The sequence below is a fragment of the Nannobrachium achirus genome, assembly GCF_963921795.1.
Source record: "Nannobrachium achirus genome assembly, chromosome: 4".
NCBI classification, from domain to species: Eukaryota; Metazoa; Chordata; class Actinopteri; order Myctophiformes; family Myctophidae; genus Nannobrachium; species Nannobrachium achirus.
In genome coordinates this window covers 67213531-67239756 of record NC_137813.1, presented here as the reverse complement: position 1 = coordinate 67239756, position 26226 = coordinate 67213531, and the positions used below count along the sequence as shown (strand labels likewise).

At 42.6% G+C, this 26226-nt stretch overlaps 1 long non-coding RNA gene and 1 pseudogene across 2 annotated transcripts in view; one reads left to right on the top strand and one right to left on the bottom strand.

The window, feature by feature from the left end:
* Window positions 1-26226, top strand: part of LOC308283753 (class I histocompatibility antigen, F10 alpha chain-like) — a 313784-nt pseudogene that overhangs the window by 73824 nt on the left and 213734 nt on the right. The window lies entirely within an intron of this gene.
* On the bottom strand, window positions 6514-17267 carry LOC308283602. Its single transcript, XR_013961944.1, has 4 exons — window positions 17195-17267; window positions 16017-16105; window positions 6936-6970; window positions 6514-6829 (listed from the first exon to the last, which is right to left on the bottom strand). It is a non-coding gene; the product is annotated as an uncharacterized lncRNA (long non-coding RNA).

Here is a 26226-nt window from a genome sequence, read left to right as displayed (position 1 = left end):
TTGCGTGCTTGCAGATCTGAAATTTTCACTTCTTCTTAAACATTTTGTTTTGTAATTTAGGGAATTTCTTTGGTTATTTTATTAATTAAATTTGAAACATTTGTAGTTATTTTACTGTAATTTAACAACTTAATAACCAGAACAGATAGACAAAGAGATATTCATGGATTTCTATTTAAAAGTAACTTTTATTTTCCCCCCCTGGATCCAGGGTATGGCAGCTTCATACCCCTGCCATACCCAATTGATGCCCCTGTGTGAATGCAAAGTTTCACAGCAATGCTGTGTTGATGTAGCCTGACCTTGCTCATACTAATTCCTCACAAAGTCACAAGGCTTTTGCCCAGGCGGGTTGGTCTGGTTCCAGGTGGGTGGGTGGGTGGGTGCCAGGCTAGTGTTGATGTAATTTGTGTCATTTTGTGCAAAACGGGCCCCTACTGCACGTGACCACGGAGATAATATTCACCATTTGCATGAGAATTTCAACAAAATCCGTAACAGAAAAAAATTTGTTTTGAAGAAAACTCAAAATGGCGGAGAACATTGTCATTGCATGATCTACTGTCAAAGCAAGATGTGGGATGTTATTGCGCCACCATGAGTCCAATATGAAAAAATGTGTGTACTTTCGTTTCACTCGACTCCACAACTTTTCAACTTATCAGAGCTGTCATCACCCACCTGAGAATAGGGAAAGGAGACCTGATGACGAGACGATTCTCCTGATCGCTGTGATGGTTTTATGACAGCAGGGAGAATCTATCAGTGGATTTGAGATAATAAGTTAACAAGTTAGTCAGTCCTGGTAACTGCTCTCACATTTACTGTGGCTTTCACAGAGGCAGCACCATCATAGTCTAGTAGCCAGCCCATAGAGCCCCATTGTGAACCCGGACATTTTGAGTACCCTAAAGTTTTATGTTAGAAATGTTGAGTATGGGTCCCCAGCATGTAGAAACTGCCGGATGCTAACTTGCATATGTTGAGCAATTTGCATAATTTGCATAATTAGCTTTAATTAGTATAATCACCTATAATAATGGAAAATATGTCAAAAACTGATTGGCTGATTTGAACAACATTGGAGTGGTTTTGGGGGTTATTGAGGATGCTGAATCCATTTCCATTTTTTTCTAAATTCAAAAAGGGCTGTTTTAAACCGGAAATGGCCACATACCAACTTAAATTGGAATGATTTTGATACTTTTTTGTTGATTTTCCAAATGATGAAGTGACTATTTTTGCTAGGCTATTGTGGCAGTCATTGTTCTAATCATTTTGTGTGGATTGTCTATATTTTGCTTTTGAAATGCAGATAATGTATATGCATATAAATAACCACATTTATAATTTAATTCATAATCAAAATCAACAAAAAAGTATCAAAATCATCGCAATTTAAGTTGGTATATGGCCATTTACGGTTTAAAGCGGCCATTTTGAATTTAGAAAATGTCAGAAATGGATTCAGCATCTTCAATAACCCTCAAAACCACTACAATATTGTTCAAATCGTCCTATCAGTTTTTGACATATTATCCATATAGGTGATTATGCTAATTAAAGCTTATTATGCAAATTATGCAAATTGCTCAACATATAAGTTAGCATCCGGCAGTTTCTACATGCTGGGGACCCATACTCAACATTTCTAACATAAAACCTTAGGGTACTCAAACCCTTTTGCGCTGCATAGAAACCAATGGCTTCGCTTCGTCCATATTTTTCCACAGTCTATGCAAGGAGTGAGTAACTGTAATAATACCTAGGTTTTGTTAATTACATCATACCCAACCTTTTGGTCCATAATCCGAGGCTAGGCAAAATACATATCCATATGGGGGGTCCTTGCCACAAAAATGTTTGTCAACCACTGATTAATCAGCCTCATGTCTTCATGGGTTAAGTCCTATATAGATTAACCAATCCACTTTCTTCATTAGTATTTTTCAACGTTATAAATATGGACTCATGGCAGACTTGTTTCACAGTAAAAACATATTAACTGTTTCATTGCTGTTGGGTAGAAACTAGAAACCTTGTATCTACATGTTTAAAAATAAATTCTAACCCTGTAAATGAATGTCTTCTTACAAAATCTAGATCTTGAGTACTGTCTTTACTTGAGTATCTGATGGACCATGAGCTTTTTGCTATTTTCACCATCAATTATACTTGATTTGGGGGTAAGATCTTTTGTGGAAAATGTACTTTTTTACCTAAGTATTTTAAAAAGGAAGTACCCGTACTTTAATTCAAGTACAAGTTTGACAGATTACCCTTTACCTGTAGTTCAGTGATAGTATTTAAAGTTGTCAAGTATATATTTATTGACTAAAGTACTGGGGTTGAGTAGCTACTTTGTCCAACAAAGCAGATTATTAAAGTAACACAGTATACAGTATGACACAGGTTATTCGTTCAATTTCAGAGGGTCTAATGGAGGTCCTTTTCAAGATAGCAGGAATGTCCTTCACACACCTTGTATGTCTAGATTTGTCCGTAGTTTGTAAAATAATACTGATTTAATTTACAATTATAATATACAATTTAGGCATTTAGCAGACATTATTAATCCAGAGCATAAGCGTAACAGCCCAAGATAATACATTAAATGCATAGAAATTGTTATTTAGATACAGATGTGACAGCAGCTTAATCTTCAAACTGAAGATTAAGAAACCTTTGATTTTGATTTGGAAAGTTATTTTACAAAATATCAGCTGCTGTTAATTTAATGCATTCTGGTATTAGCCTGAATTAAAGAGGTCAAGTCAAACTTTCCCATCACTAAATTACAAATGGTCTCAGGTGTCTTACCTGCTTCAATGTAGCAATTCTAATGTAGGTCTGAAGAGACAGAGCTTCGAAGACAAGCTGTTCACCAGCAAAGACCAGCACACTGACATGACTGGTGTCTACCTGTCATTTTATAGATTGTTATGCAATTCCTTCAATGGGTGGAGTCAGAGATCTATCGTTGACAAGAAGTGGGACCATTTCTTGTAAATGCTTGGAGAGGATCACGTGACCCAAGTTCAACAGTAAAAGTCTGCACCACAGGGAGAAGGAAGATAACAGCAATGAGGAATAAACCCTGAATAAACCCTGATAGTTACAATAGCAACATTTACATACAATTGTGCTTATAAAAATGTAAATAGATTGTTTCATTTAGATAAAGGTGTGACTGTAACTTAATCCAACAAAAGTTGGATTAAGCCTCGCGGTGCGAGGCGTTGTGTGCTTGTAGATCTGCTGTTTTCACTACTTTTGTGCGACCGCCTTCTATGAAGAAGCAGGGCTGTACTTTGCGAAAGAACGTACACATTTGAAACCTGGAGATACGAGGTTTCCGCTCGACAACGACGATATGCTTGTCAGGCTAGATACTGTAGCTACATCAACAATACTGACCGGCACGTTTTGATTGATTGATTGAAGACTTTATTTGCATAGGAAAAGGTACAGTTTCATGACGGTACAGTTCACTGGTACAAGGTCTACTAAAAGGAGATCCATGAAAAGACTAAGCTTATTTCCACAGGAAACCTGTCTCTGGAGTCTACCTGTCATTTTATGACCTTTGAAAAGAAGTGGGCCAATTTCTTGTAAAGGGTGAGCGGATCATGAGACCTGGTCAGGTCTCATGCAAAGTTCATTCAGAGAAATAACAGACGAGAGATACTGGCATTATTATAAGCATCATTGTGCCACGAGAGAGCTTTTGAGGACAAATACCTGAAAGTTCCGGAAAACTGTTAAGAAACTTTGAAACTAACTGTAAATAGGGCCTTTAAAGGGGCCCCACCATGAATTTCACGTTTCTTTTTTCTTGTGTTTTGGTCTTCCAAATGCCTCTTCCAGCCCCCAGCACCCCATAAAAATCTTTTTAATCCGAGGCACCCCTACATTATAATTTTCACTCTCAGCACCTTATATTCATAGCATATCGTCGTTGTAGGGTGGAAACCTTGTATGTCCAAAACCGTTCGTTTTGTATTTATCATCTATAAAATGATCTGATGCGAGGCGTTGTGTGCTTGTAGATCTGCTGTTTTCACTAGTTTTGTGCGACAGTCTTGTATGATGAAGAAACTTGGAGATACTAGGTTTCTGCGTGACGATATTTTAGTGATTATATGTTGCGAGGAAAACGTTGAGATAATAACCATTTTGGTTAGAACTGACTGAAAATAACTTTGTACTTCAAGTTTAAAATTATACTAAATATTTTTTCAAGTTTCCAAATAAATTCAAAATATTATCAAATGATCTCGCGGCACCCCAGGGTGCCCCGTCACCCACTTTGAAAACCCCTGGTCTACTGTAGGCCTGCTGTACATGCATTGTTCATACATTTGTGTTAAGTTGTAGTTGGAGAGGTGTAAGATAAAGAACATGTATGATATGTGTCAAATGTTTCCAAAATCATTGTTAAGTGTAGCCTACTGTTTAGCGGTAAAATGACATTGTGTGTTTGTTTAAGCCATCGTCAAAGAAAAGGGAACGCCCACTTGGTCTGTCCCTACAGACTCTGTCTCAAGAGAATGGTTTAACCGATCCATGTGGCTGCCATGGAGAATAAGGCAAAAACAAACAAGCACCACAGATTAAAAGTTTGATTAGTTAATGTGTGTGTGCGTGTGTGTGTGTGTGTGTGTGTGTGTGTGTGTGTGTGTGTGTGTGTGTGTGTGTGTGTGTGTGTGTGTGTGTGTGTATTTTTTATAGCGCCTTTCCAAGTGCTCAAAGCGCTTTACAATCGTTCATTCATACATTGGGAGGGGAGGCGGTGAACAGTCAATGCCAGCGTCCTCACTTCCCACATTCACACACCAATGGTGGCAAGCTGACACCGACACTCATTGGAGGCAATGTGGGGTTCAGTGTCTTGCCCAAGGACACTTCGATATGTGGACCGGAGGAGCTGAGATTCGAACCGGCCTGCTCTACCTCATGAGCCACCTTTACAGTGACAACAAGCAAGAATACTGGGTATCCCTCTTCATTGGTGTGTTGCCCAGGTTGTGCCTAAACTATTTATATTTTTATTTGGCTCCTCAGACATTATAGCAGTGTAAGTAACAGTCATTAAAAACACACAAGTACAGTATATAATATACACATCTTATACACATCATCATCAACAACAACAACTGGGAACTGTTGTTGTTGTTGTTGTTGTTGTTGTTGTTGTTGTTGATGTTGATGATGTGTATAAGTTGTGGATACCTTGTGCCTTGATTTATTGTATTCCCTTATTAGCCTACTGTCTTTTTATTTGCTTATTTTGTTTTCCTTTAAATTATATGATGCAATGTCTAAATTTCAAACATAACTTGAGAGATTTTCAAATGATGTCACACAAATTTCCAGAGTGATGATGACAGTCGTATTATTTTATGATTTTATGATTTTACATTAAGCACCACAGAGGACCACTTAAAGAGGTGGTGCCATAGTTTTGTACTTTTTCCTGTTTTGTACAGTATGTGTCTATGGAGTTTACATTACACTAATAGACCCCCAGGTGTGGTTATAATGTGCAGATTTGTCTTCCCTGTGTATTTTTGGTTACTTCCTGAAAGCTGAAAGACGGGGCCTCAAAAGGCCCGGTTGAAAAACACAGCTTAAATGACATCATAAACTCATCCCCTCCCTTTTTACCATTCACCCAACACTGCAGTGTGGCTAACCTCAGCTAGGCCACCAGCCACCAGATGACTAGGCCTACTTAATGAACTGGTGGGTGCATGTGGCCACCTAAAAACCCAATTGTAACACTTACTGTACACTTATTCTGGAAAGATCATCCTCCTAGTATAATCATAATACCTGATCATCATTTTTTAGGGAGGAAATAAATCATGGCACTGCATCTTTAAGAAAATGCCTCCAAACTAGGTCATCCAAAACCGCTACACCGTATGGAAACCCTTGAATACTGTTAATACACTTTAAGCTGGGCATTGTATGAATGTGAAATGATATACTATCATTTATCTGTGATGGTCCAGCAAAGCAAGAACAAAACTGCTAGGGTTCATTGTCCAACAAGATGAACCAGATTCACCTCAGCTATATGTAGTTCACCCCCAAAATGACTTTTTTCTATTGATTACTCATGCCATGGAGAGTAGAGTTCAATAATATTTTTAGTTTTTTGTCGCATTCCTAAGACAAAAATGTGATAACAGTAAATTTACCCCCATTGTTTCTGGATGGTGACCTGTTTCGAAACGGGTCACCATCCGGAATCAATGGGGGTAAATTTACTCGAATAAAATTTTTGTCTTAGGAATGTGACAAAAACCCAAAAATATTATTGAACTCTACTCTCCATGGCATGACTAATCAATAGAAAAAGTCATTTTAGGGGTGAACTACTCCTTTAACCTATTTGAGACCAAAGAAACATATATTTTGTTCATAGCCTACACAAGTGTTTTATAATGAACACAACACATCAGATGTCATATAATGAACACATCACACGATGAAGTCTTCCATCAATTTAATGGGAGAGATAAACAAAAATGATGTAAGAAAATGTTGACACTCATTGAAGCGTTGTCACTTTAGTTGAAGTTTAAGGTGACTTCAACTAAACCAACTGTTAACTGATGTTATTTGGAGTATTTGATGCCTATATCTGAAAAGGTTTCCCCTAATGCTCTTCCTGCAGATGCACCTGCACCTGCTCCTGCAGCCGCACCAGCAGGTCCTGCAAAAGCTCCAGCAACACCTCCTAATATGCATCCAGCTGCAGTATAAAGACCAGTTACAAGAGCTTTGCCTTTTTCATTGTTCTCCTCCTTTCGTGTTTTCCCTGATGAGAGATGATGGAATAAATTGACATGGTTATGATGTTGAAATTGTGGAATAGTTGTCTGGCTACGTGAGACTAAACACTAAAACAAATAAACAATACATACCTCTTGAACTCATCGTTTTGAAGTTGTCTTTTACTCTGTGTAAGAGAGAGAGGGAGGGAGAGAGAGAGAGAGAGAGAGAGAGAGAGAGAGAGAGAGAGAGAGAGAGAGAGTCTATCATCATAACATTTGATGCTTACAACACAGGTCTTTCATCACATAATGAATGTATATATTCGAGGTCTTGACAGCTTTCCATTGATTGTAATTATTTAATTTAAAACAATATGGCTAAGCAATATCTATACTTTAATACAGATTATCTTCTCTGGCACAAATTGTAGGGGGTTTGAGCCAAGGAACCCAGGGAAAAAAAGATTTTGATTGCACAACCTACAAGAGGTTCAAGAGTGCACAAGTTTGGAAAAAACTGGTTGAGAGGTTCTCCTTTGGCCCAGTGTTGATTTTGTCGACTAAAACTATGACTAAAAATGTTTGTCGACTACGTTTTTGTCACTGACGAAAACTAAATAAAAACGTAATAAAAACTAAGCTATGATGACTAAAACTAAGACTAAATATATTAATAATTTCGTCAACAAAATAAAAACTAGGCTAAAATGTTAGGGAGGGACTAGTGGAGAAGAGAATAATTTTATGTTTGGTTGCTCTCAGGTGTTGCGTGCTGAAAATAGACGATCTACAAGCTCACAACGCGTCGCAGTTGTAGATCTGCTATTTTCAGCACACAACCAAGTGTTAAACCAGTCATTACGATGCCATCAAGGCCTGCCAAAATACATTTTAGTCGACTAAATCAACTGTAAATGTAGTCGCCTAAAATCTTATGATATTCAGTCGACTAAAATCAGACTAAAACTAAAACTTTTCAGGTGACTAAATTAGGACTAAAACATAATTACATTTTATTCAAAAGACTATGACTAAAACTAAATCAAAATTTGCTGTCAAAAACAACACTGCCTTGGCCTATGGAGTGTGCTTGCAAAGTGTCACAGCAATGCTGTGTTTGAGTGATTGGTGTCATTCTGTGCAAAAAGGGCCCCTCCTGCAAACTTTGAAAGCCAATTGAGGCCATTGGGAATAAAAAAAACAGACAGATACCGCTTGATCGCGGGACCACAGACATAATATTCACCATTTGCATGAGAATTTCAACAAAGTACGTAACAGCAAAATGTGTGTTTTGAAGAAAACTCAAAATGGCGGAGAACATTGTCATTGCATGATCTACTGTCAAAGCAAGATGTGGGATGAATTTAAAACAATATGATTGGAAAGCAAGTTTTTAAATTGTCCCAATGAAACCATTGATTCAAGTTGTAACTCATTCAAGCTATGGAGGACGCTAAAACCAAAAGCAGTTTTGTCTACGTCGGCGTAGGCTATGGGGACCAAAAGTGGAATGTAGTTTTGGGAACGTGTGTGGTCAGGGACGTGCTGGGCCCCTGATTCAGCCCGGGAAAAAGAGTTGGAGAGGCCCTCATTGCGCGCTATAGAGAGATCTCTCTCTATAGCGCTGCGCTGCTTCACAAGTGACAAGCCAGTGGGCCAATTACATGAATTAGGCCTTTATTTCATTGTTGTTGGGTGGAAACCTTGTACGTCCAAAACCGTTTGTTTTGTATTTATCATTTAAAAAATGATTTAAACTAGTGAAAACAGCCGATCTACAAGCACACAACGCCTCGCGGTGCGAGGCGTTGTGTGCTTGCAGATCTGCTGTTTTCACTACTTTTGTGCAAACAGTTAACTTTTTACTTTTGTGCAAACAGTTTAATTTTTTTCCTAATGGCCCGGCCTGGACCGGCCGAGAATGAACCGGCCGTTCGGGAGTTGTCCCGCTTTTCCCAATGGCCAGCACGTCCCTGTGTGTGGTGAATGGAAGGATTTGGAATTAATAATGAGGAAATGTAAGATGGTGATTTTTTTAATAAGGCTTTGTAGATGTACATGAACCAGTGGTGGTCTCGCCTCATAGAGAGAGAGGGCCAACCGACTGTTGTATATAAGGTGCAATGACGCAGGGGCGTCAAGTGGGTATGGCAGGGGTATGCAGCTGCCATACCCTGGGTCCAGGGGGGGAAATAAAAGTTACTTTTAAATATAAATCCATGAATGTCTCTTTTGTCTATCTGCGCTGGATATTATGTTGTTAAATTACAGTAAAATAACTACAAATGCAACATTTTACAAAATGGTCACTTTAACAAGGTATTGTAATTATTCTCCACACTTAAAGGTATTGTAATTATTCTCCACACTTAAAATAAAATGGTATATTCCCAAGTTCCGCAGGTCAGCTGCACAGGTGCAAATGCATTGTCAATTGTGGCACGTTTACTAACATGCAAAGTTTAGCTGCACTTGAACAACCATTCAAGGCTGCCATATCCAGCCCAGGAAACCGTAGAAACCTTATATATATATTGTGGTGGTTCGTTCGGACACCGCCCGCCAGGTAGGCCCTGCATGTCAAAGAAGCGCACCCTGGATGGGAGAGCGAGCCCTAGCAGACCAACACACTGTGTGGGCCAAGTGATTGACGGGCGTTACCTGCCGGCCCACACGCTTCATCAGGCACAAGCGTATGCACCTGTGGGCCCCACCCAACACTGGGGTGCATAAGTACTGAGCTCGCTCTCCCCTTCAGTCTGTGCTGGGAGTCTCTGACAAGCTGATCATGGGCAGACAGGCGGTAAGAGCCACCATATTTCCCTCTCCACCGCATGTTACTGTGTAAAGTGCATTATAGTAATGTTCCTTCTACTCATTACTTCTAGGCATGGACTGGGAGCGGACTGACACTGAGGAGTGTGTACCTGGATCAATGAGGAGCGCAAACCTGACTCACTGTGGAGTGTGTACCTATCACTGGAGAGTGTGTACTCGGCGAGCTGAGGAGAAGGACCTGGAAAAGGAGACCACAGCCTTACCTTCCGGACCCCCGGCGAGCCACCCCTATTCCTATTTTGTTGAGTATATCTCACTTCCCTTAAAACCATACTAGTATCCGGAAATTCTCTGGCCCCAGGCCCATTATACCCCGTGTTCATTTTATTTAGAAGATAGAGAATTAGACGGATTTGTGTAAGAGCGGGCACCTACTCACCTATTACCTGTCACCTGTGGAAAAGAACTATACTCACCTATTACCTATGGGAAAGAAATACTTTACCTGTCACCTGTAGAGAGGAACTATACGCGCCTAGCGCCTGTGGGGAAGAGAGACTATACACTGGAATTATACTGGCCTGTTTCCTGTGGAGGGAAACCCCTTTAAAGTAACTCTTACCTACCCCCTGGCCCCCCCACGAAGAGGAGAAACGACAGCCCCGTCCGGGGAAAACCTTGTGTTGATTTATTAAAAGACAATTTCAGTTATTCACATTTATGTTGTTCATTCATGTTACGTTGCATTACAATGCTGTTGTAAAATAAGAACTGTTCAATAAATGCCCGAGTTGGCAACACTGTCTTTGCTCTCTTGTGCCTTGGTTTGGGTTCAGTCTCCACACATGGTGTGCAGAATACGGGTACTGAACCTCACCTAGACGCAATATGACAACCACACCGGCCCTAGACGCTCTGTTACAGAGCCAGGCCGAATTACAGCAAGCGGTGACTAAATTAATAGAGAAAATCCAAATTGACCAAAACGTTAATCCCACACGTTCGCCTGGAGAAGTGTTAACGAAACTGTCCCCCGATGATGATATTGAAGCCTTCCTGGAGGTGTTCGAGCGCACCGCTGCCCGGGAACGATGGCCCGTCCCCGACTGGGGCAGCATCATCGCTCCTTTCCTCTCAGGAGAAGCCCAACGTGTGTGCCGTGACCTACCCCTGGCAGAGGCCCGTGAATATAGGCGCCTGAAAGCAGCTATCTTGGCTAGTCAAGGTTATAGTATGCCGGCCCGAGCCCAGCGCTTCCATGGGTGGAACATGCAAGCGACGCTGCCGCCTCGGCCCCAAATAGCCGCTCTCCTCCGCCTAACTCATGGGTGGCTGACTACGGCCGGTGACCCGCCACTGATTGAGAGAATTGTCATAGACAAATGTATACGTTCCCTGCCGCCTGATGCCCGCCGCTATGCCTCACAGGTGAGCCCAAATTCCGTGGAGGCCCTGGTTGCGCTCCTGGAAAATCACCAAGTGAGTACAGAGATGATGAGAAGCACAAAGTCAGAGATTCCCAGAGGGACGGGGGAGGCACGTTACAACCGGGACCGCTCGCGGCCTCCGGCTACTCCCCTGTCGCCTACTACTACGAGACGAGCCGCCACAGAGCGGACTGCCCGAAGCCAACCGCAGACATCACGCCGGTGCTACGTCTGCGGGAAAGCGGATCATATCGCATGGTCCTGCCCGGACCGAGACCGGGACGTATCCATGCCATCCGCCACCGCCGCATCCGACGGCCGACGCCCCTGCCTTCACTCCGGGAGCCAGCGGCGGCGCCACTCCAACCTGCCGGTGAGAATTGACGGAGTGGACACCCAGGCTCTTCTCGACTCGGGGAGCGTCGTCACGCTGGTACACGCTGAGCATGCCGGGCGTCCCACATCCAGCCGTATGCCGGTCAGCTGTGTGCATGGGGATGTGCGCTCCTACCCAACGACGCTGATACGCGTCCAATCCACCAAAGGAGAGGTCGAAGTGGAAGCTGGAATTGTACCTAACCTACCGGTCCCCCTGCTCATCGGCACGGACTGTGTGCTGTTTGAGAGACATTGGAACCCGGGGGGCAGAGGACCGCCGCGGCCGCGAAGAAGAAAGATCCGGCCGGGCCCCCGTTGGAGGAACTCATTGCCCGCGTGCCCGGTCTTCCGCGCCGAATCAGAGGGACCAGAGAGCGAACCCTCTCCAGACGAGGAGCTGCAGGGAGATGCACCCGAGGCGGAGGAAGCGCCGCGGGGCACCTCGTCAGAAGAGCCAGAGCCGGTGGCGTGGCCTGACTTCCCCGAAGAGGAGGATGAGAGCTCTCCGCTCAGAGGGGACTTCGCCACACAACAGTGGAACGATCCGAACCTGGAAAATGCTCGGAGGAACGTCAGCGCGATTGATGGGAAACTATGTGAAGGGGTGAGTGAATTAATTTCCCCCTATTTCTTTGTGCGGAGGGATTTACTGTATAGAGGGTGGCGGAACAACACTGGGGACGTGATAGAACAGCTGCTCGTGCCAAAAGAATATGTCACCAGAGTATTGTATTTGGCCCACACGCACCAGCTGGGGGCGCACCTGGGCGTGAAGAAAACCACCGATCGCATCAATGCACGGTTTTATTGGCCAGGCATAAAACGAGCAGTAGAGGACTTTTGCAAAGGCTGCGGTGTATGCCAGCTCACCGCACCCCGTCCTTTCCAACGTAACCCTCTCATACCTATGCCTATCATTTCCACCCCATTCAGCCGCATTGGTATGGATATAGTCGGCCCCCTCCCCAAATCGGCTCGGGGACACAAATATATATTGGTAATACTAGACTATGCAAATCGGTACCCCGAGGCAATACCCCTGAGAGCCGCTACAGCCAGGGCAGTGGCGCACGAGCTCTTCATGCTATTCAGCCGGGTCGGAATAGCCGATGCCATTTTATCGGATCAAGGCACATGTTTCATGTCTCGCGTCATCACCGAACTCTATAAATGGCTTAAAATAGATAAAATAAAGACCTCTATCTTTCACCCGCAATCGGACGGATTAGTGGAACGCTTTAATAAAAGTTTAAAGCAGATGTTAAAAAAGTTGATAGATATAGATGGCAAAGATTGGGATCGCTTGATTCCGCTGGTGTTGTTCGCCATACGGGAGGTGCCTCAAGCGTCTACGGGGTACTCCCCGTTTGAATTGCTATATGGACGGCAGCCACGGGGGCTGTTGGATATAGCAAAGGAAACATGGGAAAGCCAACCTTCCCCACATCGTTCTGTCATTGACCATGTTGAACAATTACAGGAGAGAGCCAAGAAGATCTGGCCGCTCGTTCGTGAACACATGGAACAAGCGCAGCGCGCCCAGTGCAGGGTGTACAACCGAGGCGCCACGCTGCGGAGCTTTGAGGTGGGCGAAAAAGTGCTGGTGCTCATTCCCACGAGCGAATGTAAATTTCTCGCAAAATGGCAAGGGCCATACGAAATTATGGAGAAACTGGGCCCGGTCAACTACCGCGTGCGCCAAATAGGGCGGCGGAAAACTATGCAAATTTACCATATTAATCTGCTGAAAAAGTGGCACGTTGTGCCTCCTGTCGCTCTCCCGGCCCTACTAACCACTCTCTCCTCTCAGAACCCGCCTCCAGTCCCTATTGGAGAGGAACTGTCCCCAGCTCAGGCGCAAGATATACGTGAGCTTCTGAGCAGGAATGCGGACCGGTTCTCAGAACTGCCGGGCCGTACCCACGCTATTGCGCACGACATCCAAACAACCCCGGGGAAAATAGTGAGACAACGTCCGTACCGTATCCCAGAGGCCCGGCGAGGAGCCGTAAAAGAGGAGGTAACAAATATGCTACAACTGGGAATTATAGAGGAGTCACACAGTGCCTGGTCGAGTCCCATTGTGCTGGTCCCCAAGCCGGACGGCACAATCCGGTTCTGCAATGATTTCCGTAAATTAAATGAGATTTCAAATTTTGATGCTTACCCCATGCCCCGGGTAGATGAATTAATCGAGCGGCTGGGCCCCGCTCGATTTGTAAGCACCCTCGATTTGACAAAAGGCTATTGGCAAGTGCCCCTTACAAAAGAAACCAAAGAGAAAACAGCCTTCTCTACCCCTGAAGGGCTGTTCCAATATACTGTCTTACCGTTCGGGGTACACGGTGCCCCCGCAACATTTCAGAGACTCATGGACCGAGTATTAAGGCCCCATCATCTCTATGCCGCCGCATATTTAGATGACATTGTGATCCACAGCAGCACCTGGGAGAATCACCTCCATCACATCGAAGCAGTCCTGGGAGCTCTCCGACGAGCGGGTCTGACCGCCAACGCCAAGAAGTGCCGAATAGGTCTGTATGAGGCCGACTATTTGGGTTTCACTATTGGGCGCGGGTGCGTAAAACCCCAATTACGCAAAGTGGAGCGTATACGCGATTGGCCCAAACCCGTCAGCAAGAAGCAGTTAAAGTCATTCTTGGGAATCATGTCCTACTATAACAAGTTCATAAATAACTATGCTACCCTTGCAGCTCCCTTGTACGAGATGACCCGACAAAGTCGGCCCAATATGCTGCGCTGGACAGAGGAGACCGAGGCCGTGTTCCGAGGCCTCAAACTGAAGCTCTGCGATGAGCCGGTCCTAAAAACCCCGGAATTCGGTAAGAATTTTCTACTCCACACCGACGCCTCGAACACAGGCCTCGGGGCCGTGCTCTCGCAAGTCATTGATGACGAAGAGCACCCAATAGTCTTCATTAGCAGAAAGCTCTTAAAGCATGAGCTTAATTATGCAACGATAGAGAAAGAGGCTCTTGCTATTAAGTGGGCCATACACCACCTACGCTATTATTTGTGGGGAAGGCGTTTCACTCTCATAACGGACCACGCACCATTGAAATGGATGGCTAAAAGTAAGGACACTAATAAGAGAATAACACGTTGGTTTCTGGAGTTGCAGGATTACAACTTTGAGGTGGAGCATAAACCAGGGAAGGATATTCCCCATGCCGATGCCCTGTCCAGGCTCTATGAGGAAGAGCGGCAAGTTTGCGAACCAGTAGCAAACTTAAGGGGGGGGATGTGTGGTGGTTCGTTCGGACACCGCCCGCCAGGTAGGCCCTGCATGTCAAAGAAGCGCACCCTGGATGGGAGAGCGAGCCCTAGCAGACCAACACACTGTGTGGGCCAAGTGATTGACGGGCGTTACCTGCCGGCCCACACGCTTCATCAGGCACAAGCGTATGCACCTGTGGGCCCCACCCAACACTGGGGTGCATAAGTACTGAGCTCGCTCTCCCCTTCAGTCTGTGCTGGGAGTCTCTGACAAGCTGATCATGGGCAGACAGGCGGTAAGAGCCACCATATTTCCCTCTCCACCGCATGTTACTGTGTAAAGTGCATTATAGTAATGTTCCTTCTACTCATTACTTCTAGGCATGGACTGGGAGCGGACTGACACTGAGGAGTGTGTACCTGGATCAATGAGGAGCGCAAACCTGACTCACTGTGGAGTGTGTACCTATCACTGGAGAGTGTGTACTCGGCGAGCTGAGGAGAAGGACCTGGAAAAGGAGACCACAGCCTTACCTTCCGGACCCCCGGCGAGCCACCCCTATTCCTATTTTGTTGAGTATATCTCACTTCCCTTAAAACCATACTAGTATCCGGAAATTCTCTGGCCCCAGGCCCATTATACCCCGTGTTCATTTTATTTAGAAGATAGAGAATTAGACGGATTTGTGTAAGAGCGGGCACCTACTCACCTATTACCTGTCACCTGTGGAAAAGAACTATACTCACCTATTACCTATGGGAAAGAAATACTTTACCTGTCACCTGTAGAGAGGAACTATACGCGCCTAGCGCCTGTGGGGAAGAGAGACTATACACTGGAATTATACTGGCCTGTTTCCTGTGGAGGGAAACCCCTTTAAAGTAACTCTTACCTACCCCCTGGCCCCCCCACGAAGAGGAGAAACGACAGCCCCGTCCGGGGAAAACCTTGTGTTGATTTATTAAAAGACAATTTCAGTTATTCACATTTATGTTGTTCATTCATGTTACGTTGCATTACAATGCTGTTGTAAAATAAGAACTGTTCAATAAATGCCCGAGTTGGCAACACTGTCTTTGCTCTCTTGTGCCTTGGTTTGGGTTCAGTCTCCACAATATATACTGTACATATATATTTTTTTCTTTTCTTTTCTTTTTCAGATATTGTGAAAATAGCCGATCTACATGCTCACATCTGCTATTTTCACAATAGAACCGTGTTATACAAAATGTAATGCCTCTTTTCCATGGGGACTCCCATCTTTGCCATACCCTAGATTTTGCTGAACTGACGCCACTGTGGGTATTGTACCTGTGATAAACCTGAGAGCAGAGTGATAGATGGCATCTAGGGACTTAAGGGTGGTTTCACACAACTCCACAACTTATCAGAGATGTCATCACCCACCTGAGGACAGGACAAGGAGACCTGATGACGAGACGATTCTCCTGATCGCTGTGATGGTTTTATGACTGACGTTTGAGAGCAGGGACAATCTATCAGTGGATATGAGATAATAAGTTAGTCAGGCCTGGTAACTACTCTCACTTGTACTGTGGCTTTCACAGAGGCAGCACCATCAGTTAGGTGTAGGTGGTAAATATCAATGCGTTGTGTTAGGAGTAGGCGTGTAACGATATAGTAACTGTATCGAAATATCGTTTTTATCTTAAAAAATCGAAGTATATCGAAATGTAAACAGCTAAAATCGAATCGTATCGTTTTATTTTGTATCGTATCGAATCGGCAGTGCAAAGAATCGATTGTATCGATACTACCTACTTGTGCATTGTATTTAGCATTTTTAAGAAGAAGGAGGGGTTTAATTACTTTTCCTTTCTATATAGCTACACTGGTCTATCGATAAATGTGTGTAATCTCTGGGTTCATGTCAAGGTGCAGGTTTGTCAATATAAAATGTCCATGTAGTTGGCAGATATTCACTGTGTTTACTTATTTATATCCATAATAATACATGTCTCCCTTAAAAACCTGCACTAGCCACTCCTTTTACACAGATTTAATGTCTTTGCTAAATAGTTACTATATCGATTTTAAATCATTGAATCGAATCGTATCGTATCGCCATGAATGAACCAATATCGTCAATGTATCGTATCGTCAACCATGTATCGTGATATGTATCGAATCGCTATTAAAATGTATCGTTACACCCCTAGTTAGGAGTGAGTAACTGTAATAATACATTTTTGTTAACTACCGGTACATCATACCTAACCTTTTGTACTTGGAACAATTACAATTTACAATCTATGCATTTAGCAGACATTCTTAACCCAGAGGGTAAGAACAGCTCAAGGCTACTACATCAAATGCATAGGAACATGTGGCAGTAGCTTAGTCAGTAAACTTGTCTGATGTTTGGCAATGTTATTTTATTTATTTATTTTGACAAATAAAGAAAAAGTCCAATTCCATATCTTTTCAAAAAACTTCAGACAAATTTTGATTTTGATTTGGAAAGTTATTTTACAAAATATCAGCTGCTGTGGTATTAGCCTGAATTAAAGAGGTCAAGTCACACTTTCCCATCAATAAATAACAAATGGTCTCAGGTGTCTTACCTGCTTCAATGTAGCAATTCTAATGTAGGTCTGAAGAAACAGAGGAAGACAAGCTGTTCACCAGCAAAGACCAGCACACTGACATGACTGGTATCCTGTCATTTTATAGATTCCAGTTTGGAATTCCCCAGTGGGGGGAGTCAGAGATCAGCTGTTTACAAGAAGAGGGCCATTTCTTGTAAATGCTTTTTTCTTTTTTTCTTTATGGACACAAGCAGTGGTGTGTTCTAGACTTTTTTTGAGGGCATACTATAATCTATGATCCACGGCTATTCGTGTGGCCAGCGCATACGCCAGTGCATAATGCCTATCAAATACTCTACTTTGAAAGGTTCACAACGGCATACGCTTTAAAAAAAAAATCTTCACAGCATACTCCGTATACCCGCGTGACAGGTAGAACACAGCACTGGACACAAGTGCTTATTTCCAGCAATGCGCTGCACATAGACACACACATTAAAACCTGCAGCCACAGTTGTATGCTGGCCACTGAGTAGCTCCACTGGAACAGTTACAGGGTTCAAGTCCAATGCCCTGCTCGAGGGCACTTAAATAGCAGATATACAAGCTCACAGCGCGGCACTCACAGCGCGGCACTCGGTGCCGCGCTGTGAGCTTGTAGATCTGCTATTAATGATGGGGCGCCCTGAGTCTGTACAACCTATACTGTATATGTAGCCCCCACAGTTAGTACCAGCCATGAACCAGCGACAACAGCCCTGCTAATCGGGCTCAGCCCTATTAGCACGACTGGTTGTGCGTTGGACTGGCGAGTGGGAGTCCCGGGTTCAATCCCCGCTTCCGCGTATCACTACAATCTGGCGTTGTCGGCAGGATGAGGGGCGTGGTATCCTCGCGTGAGGGACAGGTCCACGTCGCGTGCGGCAGTCCGCGGCGTGAAGTGTGAAGCGCGAGGGCGCGCTCCAAAGATCAGGGGGGTGATTGTAGCCCCCACAGTTAGTACCAGCCATGAACCAGCGACAACAGCCCTGCTAATCGGGCTCAGCCCTATTAGCACGACTGGTTGTGCGTTGGACTGGCGAGTGGGAGTCCCGGGTTCAATCCCCGCTTCCGCGTATCACTACATATACATCAACACACAACAACAGTTCCCAGAAACAACCCCCATGACCCTGTCACAACCAAAAGTGAAAGTATGCAGCTATCTGCATTGGTACTATAGGGTAACATATTGTTTAATGATCAGTACACACAAGCCCACTTGAGTCAGAGTACAGGCATGATCCTCCTGGTCAAATATTACATAAAGTCAGTAAAAAGTGGTGCACTCAGTAGCAGTGGTGGAAAAAAGTAGGCTACTAAAATGTTTTACTTAAGTAAAAGTATCAATACTGCAATACAGAAATACTCTGTTAGGGTGCCCTCAGACCAAAATACCTATGAGAGTGGAATCTGTCCAATGCATTTCAATGAAAAGGGAGCGTTTTTTGCAGAAATCCTCTCCTGGCATGAAACTGCTTCACTCTCATTGAAATGCATTGGTGGAACGCGGATTCCACTCTCATATAGGTATTTTGGTCTGAGGGCACCCTTACAAGTAAAAGTCCAGAATTAAAAAGAAATACTTGGGTAAAAGTAGCCTACACAAGTTCTGGCATAAAAATGTACTTAGGGCGGCTTGCACCAAGAGGGATTAAATAAATCTTAGTTTAGGGTTAATCAAGGGTTTGTTGATCTAGGTTTTATTTTAAATCAAGGTGCGTTGCACCACTTAAATGTAAGCATTGCTTAACAAATTTGTGATTAAACCCTTAACCTGTGATTAAAACCATAAACTGTGATTAATTCATGGTTTAAATGTCCTCCATCTTGGATTTCGATGTAAACAAACTGGAACATGCTATTCTCTTGAGCCTAATATCATTAGCGTTACTCTTTTATTCATTTCTAGGAGAATGTGGGCAGGCCTGTGTTAAGAAGAGCGCCTGCAGCCAAAACAAAACAAAACAAAAATATAACGCTCCCCGTCATACGACGGTGACGCTCGGACGCTACAGTGCGGTGCGGCGCGGCGATGCGATGCGATGCGCGGCTAGAAGCAAGAAAAGACCACAGTTTTGATCACATTCACATTTGAGTCGATTATGAAGCGATTTCGAAAATTAAAACGTCTCCATGTTGCTTGGGAAGTCCACAAGCTTCCATGACAAATGTCTGTATGTCCCTGTAAATATTTAAATGTTCGCTCATTAAAATAGCCGATGTACAGTACTACAAGGATGTGATGAGATGTTTGTTTTCAGCTGTGAAACGCTGTCTGCAGTTTACTTGCTGTGGGGCTTCCCTCACAGGAGGGGGACCCCCATTCATGTCAATGGCATGTTTGCATTTAAACCACCTCTACAGCAGGTTTAAAATTATTCCCTTACTGATGTTTAAATCAAAGTTTAGAGTAGTGGTGCAACAGGATTAACAGTAATCCAGGTTTACAGTGAAAATTCAAACCAAGATTAAAAGGATGATTTAAAACTAACCCTGATTAATGAAAACTAGATTTAAGGTTTGGTGCAAGCTGATTAAAAGATAAACCTTGATTTAAACTAGTTTAAGGCTTAAACCGTGTTGGTGCAAGCCGCCCTTAATGTACTAAAAGTAAAATTTAAAAATGTTTGTAGATTGGCTATTTTCAAATAGCCTATAGGTATAACATAACATAACACAGGGATAGTATGATTTATATCTGCAAAGTAACTAGTAACTAAAGTTTTCAAATAAATGTAGTGGAGTAAAGGAACAGTCATTTTGGATCTGGAGCTGTAGTGGAGTAGAAGTAAAAGTATTTGAAATGGGAAATGTGTCTAAATGTCAAAAATGAATAGAGAGCTTTTCAAAGGATGCCACACAAATTTCCAGGCCGATGATGACAGTTCTATTGTCAAATGTAGGGCGTTTCAAAGACTGCTTATAGTCGCTGCAGAAAGGTGGTCAAACAAACGACTTCCCACAGCTGCAAGGTTCAAGGAGGTCGTTATTGTTACAGTAGAGCTGAGCTTGTGCATGAGATTGAAATGTAGTTTTAGTTTGGCTCCTCAGACATTGTAATAGTCATTAAAGACACACAAATATCCGCAACTTATACGCATCAACAACAACAACAACAACAACAACAGCAGCAACAATGGGCTCCCAGAAACAACAGCATTACAGGGTCACAGGGGATGTTTCAAACATACCCCGTGACCCCGTCACAACCAAAAGTGAAAGTATGCAGCCTTGGTACTATAGGGTAACACATGTCACAACATCATGTTTAATGATCAGTACACACAAGCCCACTTGAGTCAGAGTACAGGCATGAACCTCCTGGCTGGTCAAATATTACATAAAGTCAGTAAAAAGTGGTGCACTCAGTAGCAGTGGTGGAAGAAGTAGGCTACTAAAATGTTTTACTTAAGTATCAATACTGCAATATAGAAATACTCTGTTACAAGTAAAAGTCCAGAATAAAAAAATGTACTTGGGTAAAAGTACAAAAGTATTGGCATCAAAATGTACTTAAAGTACTAAACGTAAAAGTACAAAATGTTTTAAAACATGATTGATTGGCTTTTTTCAAATTGCCTATAGGTATAACATAGGGCTAAAGTGGTTTATGTATGTTTTATATATTACGATTTACATCTACAAAGTAACTAGTAACCAACGTTTTCAAATTAATGTAGTGGAGTAAAAGTACAGTATTTGGATCTGAGCTGTAGTGGAGTAAAAGTATTGGAAATTGGAAATACTCCAGTTTAAGTAAATGTTACCCACTGCTCAGTGGGTTTAAATCCTCTTCTTTGTCACTCTTCTGAGTCTGTCACTCTTCTGAGTCTGTTACTCTTCTGAGTCTGTTACTCTTCTTCTTATTTTGATTTGTTTTTAACCCATTTAGGCCTAGAATTATTGAATGCTTTAACCAGTGAAAAATATCAGATATACAAGCTCACAGCGCGGCACCGAGTGCCGCGCTGCGAGCTTGTAGATCTGCTATTTTTGAAAAAAAATGTTTGCAAATCTTTAAATATATGTATTTTCAAAGCGAACGTTTGTAACTCAAATTTTGCTTCTGGGTGGTCCCTGGAACTAGATATTTTGAAATGGGGGTCCGTGGCCAAATAAATATCATTTTGGGGGTCCTTCACATGAAAAGGTTTGAGCACCACTGACATAGTAGTCTCTCAAGAACAGACTAACTGAGCTCCAGTTGAAGTGAAAAGGATCTTTTCTTTGACGATGGCTGGCCAGATTGATGATATAGAAACCTAGGTTTTTTCCAAAAATCTTAGAAGGATTCAAAAGACACATATAGAATCGGGTCAAAATTCAAATTTTCACGATTTTTCAAAAAATAGCAGATCTACAAGCTCGCAGCGCGGCACTCGGTGCTGCGCTGTGAGCTTGTATATCTGCTATTTTTTTTAATATTTAAAGCATAAAATATTGCGTCATAATGTGTTCAGGCCTAAATCATATGAAGATGCAGTGTCTATCTGTCTAGCCTACATTTTCAAATGATGCCACACAACTTTCCAGGCCGACAGTTCTATTGTCAAATGTAGGATGTTTCAAAGACTGCTTATAGTCGCTGCAGAAAGGTGGTCAAACGAGCCTGCAGAAGAGGGAGACTTCCCACAGCTGCCAGGTTCAAGGAGGTTGTTATTGTTACCGAAGAGCTGAGCTTGTGCATGAGAGTGAAATGTATTTTTAGTTTGGCTCCTCAGACATTGTAGCAGTGTATGTAATAGTCATTAAATACACACAAATATCTGCAACTTATACACATCAACAACAACAGCAGTAACAACAGCGTTTCTTGTGGTTGATGATGTGTATAAGTTGTGGATACCTTGTGCCTTGATTTATTTGTATTCCCTCATTAGCCTACTGTCTTTTTATTTGCTTATTTTGTTTTGTTATTATACGAGGATGCAATGTATATGTCACAGTTTTTTTTTTTGAGATTCAGTAAGATTGAGACCTTCGGGAAACTAGGAATAGTTTTTACTGAGGTTAGGGTTAGGATTAGGGTTAGGTTTAGGCATAGTTTTACTGAGGTTAGGGTTAGGATTAGGGGGGAGCATTACAGGGTCACAGGGGTTGTTTCAAACAACCTCTGTGACCTCGTCACAACCAAAAGTGAAAGTATGCAGCTATCTGCCTTGGTACTATATATAGGGAAACATAATGTTTAATGATCAGTACACACAAGCCCACTTGACTCAAAGTACAGGCATGACCTCCTGGTCAAATATTACATAAAAGTCAGTAAAAAGTGGTGCACTCAGTAGGGCTTCCACGATTTTACCGGACGATTAATTGTCACAAATAATTGTGATTAAAAATTGAATTGTGTTTTTGTCGTTGAACACTGGAGCATATGAATTGAAATTACATTTCTGTTTGGCTTTGAAGTTGCACAGGGCAGATATGACAAATAACCTAAATATACAAAGGAATGACTGGTATAATAACATTATTCTTTAATGTGGAAATAGCCGATCTGCATGGAAATGAAATGATTATGACGATGCAAAAATAATTGCGATTACCTCAAACAATTGCATTAAATGATTATGTAATAATTGTGACAGGCCTATTAGCACTCAGTGGGTTTAAACCCTAGCATCCGTGTTCTGGAGAAAACCTTTTCAGCAATGATATTTAAAGTAGAGCGAAACGGACTAGACAACCATACAGGCCATGGTTTAAGTTGTTAACTTTAACCTTAACCATGTCACAATAAGACTTTTGAATCAGCTTCCAACTGAACAGTGTGTTGCGTTGGGCTTTCAGCAACTTAATTCCATTGCTACAGTGTGTTACATAACGTTTGTTCAACTGGAAAAAGATACACAGTATGATTTTAGGACTATGAGGTTGTCTTGGCGTTGTGTAGCTGTTTTTGTGTTGTAGGTTGTGTAATTGTGTGAATGGTTGGTGGTGCGTTGCCTGTTGTCGAATCTTTGCTCGATTGTTTGCCTGTTTTTGCTGAAACGTCTCCCTCCCCCATCCAGTATGAGAGCAGCCTGCTCTCTCTCTCTCTCTCTCTCTCTCTCTCTCTCTCTCTCTCTCTCTCTCTCTCTCTCTCTCTCTCTCTCTCTCTGTGTTTCCTGCTGCCTCAGATGCATCCGCTTTCCCAACACAGACTCCAGGCCTCAAGTCACCGCTGGCAGCAAAACAATCACTTGATTGAGTTGATGTTTATTTGACCAGAAGTACTGAACAATAATAAACATCTCACACACGCACACACACACACACACACACACACACACACACACACACACACACACACACTGTTATTATTTTCAATTCTTTATTTTTATTTATGACAATGTTTATTAAGGTAAGAAAATCAAATGTAAAAGTTTGGGGAAAATGAATGGAATCCTATGGAGAACATTCTGCTTTTGGTACCAGAACAGCACAACTAGCAGCCAAACATAGGAACTTTTAGTTCAGAGTTTGCTTCATGTTAAATCCGGACAACTGGACCCCTGAACAGGGTACTGTGGGGGGCGGGGCTGGAGGCCCTCTGAATCCATTTCACAGACACAGGCAGTGGCGTCAGTTAGCAAAAGCTAGGGTATGGCAAAGATGGGAGTCCTCACGTGAAAAAAATCTTGTTTTCCCCGGGTTTCTTTCTTGGGCTGGATATGGCAGCTTGGAACGGTTGTTCAAGTGCAGCTAAACTTGACATGTTAGTAAACGTACCACAATTAACAATAATGCATTGCACCTGTGCAACTGACCTGTGGAACCTGGGAATATACAATTTTGTCAAGATGGGGAGAATACAAGTGTGGAGAATATAATTATAATACCTTGTTAAAGTGACCATTTTGTTAAATTTTGCATTTGTAGTTATTTGACTGTTTTACAACATAACACTGATGTTTTTTTTTTTTTTTTCTTTTTTGCATAAGGATTATATGTATTAATTGTCCGTCATCATGAGGGTGTCATGTCGCAGAGCTAGGTGAGGTCTCTTTCCCTCTCTCTCTCTCAGCTTACATGGATTTCCAGTAGGCTAATTCATTCCTGTGGCTTGCTGGATATTTAATACTCATTATTTGGGAGTTTTGGTTTATTTTGTCACATGTAGGCTAATTCATCTAGGCCAGAGTTCCTCAATTAGTTTTCCCCAAGGGCCGAATTATGTGACGGTGGCGTTCCTGCTACTCCAGTGACAGTTCAGATATTGTTGTTGTCGGGTGAAAATCTTGTATGTCCAAAACCGTTTGTTTTGCATATCATTTAAAAATGATTTAAACTAGTGAAACAGCCGATCTACAAGCACACAACGCCTCGCGGTGCGAGGCGTTGTGTGCTTGTAGATCTGCTGTTTTCACTACTTTTGTGTGACGGCCTTGCATGATGAAGCAGGGCTTTTCTTTGCGAAAGAACTTGTACAAATTTGGAGATACGAGGTTTCCACCCGACAACAACAATATACTAGTGTTGTTGCTGCTCTTATACCACCATTATTACTGGGGTTGGTGGGGGCCAGACAGTAGCCCCCCGCGGGCCGCAAATGGCCCGCAGGCCGCCTATTGGGGAACCCTGATCTAGGCTGTTAATCAAGTGTCGGGTTTGCGCACCTTGTGATGCGCTGCCAGTGCTCTTTTTTTCTCTTTTCTCTCTCTCTCTCACTTCACTTGTGTTTGATCACCTCTTCTCTGTCAAACATTGAATCATACAAACATTGAAACATTTCAAAAAGGCCAATAGCCTACGTTGAAAGTACAGTAGGCCGACTGTAATGTAAGTTATATAAATAAAATGTTCTGCAAGATTAACAAAAAGCAGCTGGTAATACAAAAAATACAGACACCATTACTCACGCTATCCTAGACGTTCTGCCAGATAAACAAAAAGCAACTGGTAATACAAAACATACAGACACCATTACTCACTCTATCCTTGATTTAGACTTTTCATGTATACAACAAGACAAAATGATGATAATTATGGGAACAAAGACAATTCCTGTCTGTCAATGTTTCTGTCGTCCAAAGAAATCCTCATTCTAATCTCAAATCACAAATGATGATGAATGCAGGACAACTGTAAACCCCGGTCACGGAAAAATAAATAAATAAATAGCCCAGTCAATGTATAGCCAATAGGCTACAGTAGCTTATAATATGTTTTAAGAGGCTTCTTCTTCTTCTGCTTCACTTCAACAACTATTCTTCTTCTTCGGTGGTTCTTCTCTTTTAACGACTATAAACCAAAATAGGAGGGGCTGCTTAAAAAGCAACTCGCGGGGAAAAAGCAGCACTCGAAAACAGAAGGCGGAGCTAGGCTCGCAGCACTTTCGTTGGACGAGGTGCCGTCGGCGTGGCAAAGGATGTGAATTGAGCGCACCATGATCACGTGGCTTTCAGGGCAATTTCGGCAGCTCATATTGGGTTTTGCGTTTCACACAAAACCAAAAATAACATGTGAACAAAGAACACACATTTATTTGGTCATTGTAATCCCTGTTGCAGGCTATAATAGCGGAGCGGCTAACTGCTTTTTTTCACCAGAATCTTTCAGTTCATGATAAAAGCGTGAAAATTGGCATGGACAGTCTCCATGGATCACTTGACAAGAAAATTGTCCGAGGCAATTGAAATTTCAAGATGGCGGCCATTTTTCAAGATGGACACCACCGTAGTGAAGCAATTAAGTGATATAAGGGTTTATTTGATGATGCAAGCATGAAAATTGGCATGAACAGTCTCTGTGGGTCACTTGACAATAAGCAACCCACAGCCATTTGAAATTTCAAGATGGCGGCCATTTTTCAAGATGGCCACCACCTTAGGGAGCACTGAAGTGATATAATCGTTTATTTGGTGATACAAGCATGAAAATTGCCATGAGCTGTCTCAAAGGCTCATTTGACAAGAACATGCCCACAGTCACTTTAAATTTCAAGATGGCGGACATTTTTTAAGATTGTCACCACCTAAATGGAGCATTAGGCAATATAATTGTTTAGTTAGTGACACAAGCATGCTAATTGTTATGATCAG